At 40.9% G+C, this 5,888-nt stretch overlaps 1 protein-coding gene across 2 annotated transcripts in view; it reads right to left on the reverse strand.

The window, feature by feature from the left end:
* GRM7 (glutamate receptor, metabotropic 7) overlaps positions 1-5,888 on the reverse strand; it is a 730,124-nt gene that overhangs the window by 169,778 nt on the left and 554,458 nt on the right. The gene's annotated exons all lie outside the window — the stretch shown is intronic.

A 5,888-nucleotide genomic window follows, 5' to 3' on the forward strand; every position in this document is an offset into this window, starting at 1 on the left:
CACTTTTTTCTTTACCTCCCTCCCCCCATTTGATCCTCTCTTTGAAAAGCAAAAGATAAACTTCTTTGTTGATATGCAATCCCCCCGACCCCTCTCCCCCCGCCCAACTCCAATGCACTCTGCTATGCAACTTTAATTCTGGATTCCTGTGATAATCATAATATGCTGTCATATGTCACTTTTAAACTGTTCTCTCCCTCATCTGTTTCAATTCATTATACATAATCTATCCAGTTTTTCTCAGTCTTACCCCAACCCTGATGCCAGTCACTTTCTATAACAGTGGCACCATGCAGTATTTGTCCTTTTGTGACTGAGACATTTTACTCAGCATAATGTCCTCCAGGGTCACCTATTTGGAATAATATTGCATGAGCTTCTTGTTTTTCAATGCAGCATAGTATTCCATTGTGTGGATATACCACAACTTCTCTATCCATTTGTTTGTTGATGGGCAGTTAGGTTATTTCCAACTCCTAGCTATTGTGAACCAAGCTGCAATGAACGTGGGTGTGCATATATCTGCTTGGATGCCAGTTATGGTCTCTTTAGGGTATATTCCCATTCATCTATTTTATCCTCTCCTGGTTGTAGGTTTTTCAGGATGCTTGCAAGACTGTTTATGTTGTGGGTTAGGGCTTCTAGAGTTCTTCCAAGCTTTTCTCTTATCAAGTTTATTGTCCTTGGTTTTACTCCTAGATCCTTGATCCACTTTGAGTTGGTTTTTTGGGTATGGTGTGAAGTGTAAATCTTCCTGTATTTTCTACAGATAATTTTCAAATTTTGCAATTCAATCACAAAATGGAAACAGGATATGAACAGACACTTCACCAGAGAAGACATTCAGATGGCGAACAAACACATGAAGAAATGTTCAATATCCCTAGCTCTAAGAGAGATGAAAATCAAAACAACTATGAGGTATCATCTCACTCCATTAACAACAGCAAAATTCAAGAGAGCAGCAAACAACAAATGATCATGATGTTGTGGAGAAATTGGAACCTTTATTCACAACTGGTGGAAGTGTAAAATTGTGAAACCACAATGGAAAGTGATATGGTGCTCTCTCAAAAAGTTGGAAATAGAAATACAATTAGACCCAGCAATTACACCACTAGGTATATACTCTAAAGAAACCAGAGTTGCCACCCAAACAGATATGCACACACCCATGTTTATTGCTGTTTTATTCACAATAGCAAAGAGATGAAAGCAACCCAAGTGCCCATCAACAAATGAACGGATAGAAAACCGATGGTATATTCACACAATGGAATCCTATCTCCTATGCAACACTGAAAAACATCAAACTCATAAAATATTATACAACATGGGTGACCCTGGAGGACATTATGCTGAGTTAAATATCTCAGTCACCAAAAGACAAATATTGTGCAACACTAGTATCATAAAACACAAATGACATGCGTGTTGGGGGAAAAACAAAGAAATAAGGCACTAAATAGTGAATACTACATTGGAACAGATGAAGGAAAGAACTATTTAAAGGAATACATGAGTAGACATTTGCAGACAAGAGATGAGGTGTTGAAGTGCATAGCAAAGCAGACTGGGGGGAGATTATGCAACAATGTATGAAAGAATGTTTTTAAAAAGAAAAAGCAAAAGTCAAGAGGAGAGAGAAAACTGAGCAACAGTGAACTAATGAAAACTCAAGTTTTCTGTAAACTTTTGTTAAAAATAATAATAATAATAATAATAATAATAAAGAAGGAGGAGGAGGAGGAGGAGGCAACAAAAGAGGCACTTTAAACTTCCAGATCAAATAAAAGAATTCCAAGCTGCTGTTAATGGTTACTGTGTTCAAGTTAGTGGACAGAGTCGGCCTGGAGACACTTCAGGAAAAAGTGCTGGAGAGCCACGTTTGAAGACGCAGCTGAAGTCAATCCTGTGGGCAAGGCTATGCACTGGACACAAGGCTCCTGCACTGACAGCAATGGACTCTGCACTGATAGCTTGGGGGTGGGGAGGGGAAGGGAAGGAGGAGGCCATAAAAATTTTCAAAGTACAGGCTAACCTCATTCAGAACATTGATTTTAGTTTAAAAAAAGAAAGAAAAGACCAAGATACAAAGAAATATCCTGGATGGTCCTGATTTACTGTCACAGTTTGTCAGGTTTGGAACTTCTTTTCCCCAGATAACATGGACATAGATTCAGGGATCTTGGTCATTAGGTCTACAGTGGTGATTCCACAGCCACCTTCTCCCATATTTTTACTGTTGGGTGTTTTTGTTTTTGTTTTTTCACTCCTTATACTTGAGCTCAGAATGTGCTTCCCAACATGAAGGATGTTCCACTCCCACTATCCCTCGTGTGCCCTCAGAGAGAACAGATTTGATGGTCTTCTCTACCTGCCTTTGCAAACCCTAAAAACCAAAGACAGCCACTTGGTCAACTTTAACGTGATTATTTTCTGGGCTTAATTCATTCAGATGAATATTTCTCTTCTTAGAGGGATTATAGCAGCATCTCATCAAGACAGCATAAATCTCACTACACAGAAGAGAGAGGCGCACAGCCCTGGCATCATTAGCACCAGCCACCCAGCAGAAGATCCACAGATGCTTGCACCCTCCTGAGAAGTTAGCACTGAGCTCACAGCAGAGAGAGAAACCCCACACACTCCTGAGTTGACTACAACATGCCACTGCTGCTGATGTCTCTTCAAGGATGTCATTAATTTTAGCCTCTTGTTTCATTTTTTCTTCTTCTTTCTCCTGTAGAAAAATGTCATATGAACCCTTTATGCAAAGACAATTTTTAATAAAATAATTTTTCAGGAACACTGTTCAAGTTTAACATTTTGTGTCATTCAAAGACACTCAAGTTTAATAATCACTCCCCAATTGAATCGTATTCCTCATTTCTATTTATCCTTAATTATAAATATCACTTTTAATTCTAATGCTATTTATCAATAAAAAACTAGCCCACAGAGTTCATAGTGGCGATTTCACTGTAGTTACAGTTCTTACCACTTCCACAATGATTAATTACCTGACAAGTATTTGCAAAGGAAAACAAAATATTCAGATCAGAGCAACCCGTATCTAGACAATGAAAACATTGCTTTCATTTGTAATCCACCTGAGAGAGAAATCTATGTGCATGATGCTTTCATGCTCTAAAGGATGACAATCTATCTGAAGGCTAGAGACTTAGAAGCAAGTTGATTAGTAAAGAAAAGTCAGTGCCATTGTCAGAAAATGGGAAAGAAGTGCCTGCAAGGTGAAGACAGAAACTATGTCTTTTCAGACTAGAACTGCACCTACAGTGATTTCACTTTTTTTTTATCAAAACTAATGCCTTTATTACAGATCAAAATCTAAACAATTATCATGAGGCCCATTACAAAACAGCACAGCAACTTCATAAGATGGTGGACTGCTCACAAAGCGTCTGTGACTGTGAATCACACAGGAGTCTAGTTAGTAACTGTCACACAGCAGCCTAGTGACTGACACCCACAGGAGCCTAGTTAGTGACTGTTACACACAGAAGCTTGGTGGTTGTCACATAGCCAGGGAAGCAGAAGCCCAATGACTGTCCCAAGCATGCACTGGGACCTATCTAATGTCATAGGAGGCTAGTAATTGGTGTATGCATAGGGAGGGCTTATAAACTGTGGACATGCAGAGCTCTCCTGACACTTTTCTTCCTACTCTGCCTCCTGGAACCTTCCCCAGGATCCTGAAAGACACAGGTTAGCATAGTCACACGTGTCCATGATCACTGCAACAAGGGTATCATTCATCTTGATTTGTCAACCCCTAGACATTATTGGTTATTAAATAGTTGCAGTACAGCTTTTACTGGCAAATAGAAGAGCAAACAAAGATGTTTACTGATTAATGCCATTTTTCTTTTTTCCTCTTTCTTTTCAAAATGCTCCATTCATCTGAAAAATAATTTTCTATTTGGTATGTCAGCCAGCATAAAACCTTCCTGCTGTAAGCTGTTATACAGTCAGCAACCCCATAGGTGGAAGCAGATGAAACAGCCTTCCCTGCTTCATAGAGGAAACTTCTACCTCAGAAGGCAGAAACATACGGTCTTTTGACAGGTCAGTAACTCCACAGATTTCCCTCCAGTTGGCCTGGAAAAGACTTAATCTGCAGATTCACAGTTAGTGAGAAGCACAGTCAGTGTGAGGATGGGTGGGCTGGGCAAAGTAAACTGGCTGTCGGTACATCAGCAACTCAGCAGACAGGCCAGGACTGCCAGGCCCAGGCTTCCCTGCAGAGCTGTATCCACTCAGTACAGACCTCCTGAGACTGGCCACAGGCCAGCACATACACAGCAAAACACCCAGGGACAGGGCAGAGCTGTGCACCTGTGCACTGCAGCCCTCCTGAGACTACAAGCCCATTCTTGGAGAGGGGCAAGAGATGGGAGTGATGAGACACAGACTCAAAGACCAAACGTTGGATTCCCTAGATGAGATGCAGACATGTACTTAGGTGCACAGAATACATTTACAAGTGCTTGAACTTCTTAATTGGAAGGCACGGACTTTACAGAGAGAGAAAAGAAATTAGCAATCCCCTGAGTAATGCTGGAGGAAGGGATTTAATAAGGTTCAAATTCTATTTCAAAAGGTGTATTTTTAAAAAAGAATATGTGATAATTTCCCTTTGTGTAGGCAATATCAAAGCAGAAAAGGAGCGAGAAATGAATTAGGATATGTATGTGAGAAAGAAAGAACCAGAATGGAATGCTGGCTAATGGCCCCACTGCTGTGGACCAGGATGGAGTCAGCCCTTCCGTGGGGCAGCTGTTCTACCTAATGTTGTTAAACCTGTTGCTGGCCACTTCCCTGGGACATATTTTTTAAAAAATAAACATCTAAGATAGTGAGTGCTCTGTGTTCTCCACCTGTTCACTCTAGAAAGCAATTGGTATTGTTGTTGTTGTTATGTGTTGCCAAGTTGCTTGTGACTCATAGTGACTGTATGTAAAATAGCCGTGGAAACTGTTCTATCCTGTGCCAACCTTTACTGTCTCTGACACATCTACCTTCATTACCCCAGTAACTGAATCAATGCACCTCATCGATTGTCTTCCTCATCAATTGTCTTCCTCTTTCTCTGCCCCTCCATCATTCCAAGCACGATGTTCCTCTCTAAAGACCAGTCCCTCTTTGCAACATGCCCAAAGTATATCAGACGAAGCCTCTGAACACTTGCCTCCAAGTAGCAGCCTGGTTTTACACTCTCTAGGATGAACCTGCTTATTTTCCTGGCAGTCCATTCAACACTCTTCTCCAGCACCACAGCTAAAGTCATTAATTCTCTATCATCCCTAGTCATTATCCAGGTCTCTGACACATAGCTAGCAATTATGAAGACTATGGTCTGGATCAGGTGCACCTTAGTCTTCATACTGATGTTGTTGCTCTTCAATACCCTGGAGAGGTCCCTTACAGCCAACTTCCCCAATGCAATTCATCTCTTGATTTTCTGGCTGCTTGCACTAAGAGTGTTGATTGTGGAGCCAAACAATCTATAACTTTAAACAATCTCAATTTCTTTACCATCTATCATGATACTTTCAATTTGCCAAGTGATGAGAATCTTTGTTTTCTTGATGTTGAGCTTCAATCCATATTGAAGGCTGCAGTCCTTGACATTGGGCAACAAGCTCGACAGGTCCACCTCAGTTACAGCAAGCAGCATAACACAAGTTGTTGGTGAGCCTTCCTCCAATCCTGATGCCACATTTCTCTTCATATAGCCCAACTTCCCGGATGATCTGTTCTGAATACAGATTGAAAAGGTATGAAGACAGGATATATCCCTGGTGTACACCCTTCCTGATTGTGAAACATGCGGTTTCTCCTTGCTCTGTTCTGATGACTGCCTC

This window comes from Elephantulus edwardii, unplaced genomic scaffold, assembly GCF_000299155.1.
Source record: "Elephantulus edwardii isolate Elephantulus edwardi_28Jun2011 unplaced genomic scaffold, EleEdw1.0 scaffold00200, whole genome shotgun sequence".
NCBI classification, from domain to species: Eukaryota; Metazoa; Chordata; class Mammalia; order Macroscelidea; family Macroscelididae; genus Elephantulus; species Elephantulus edwardii.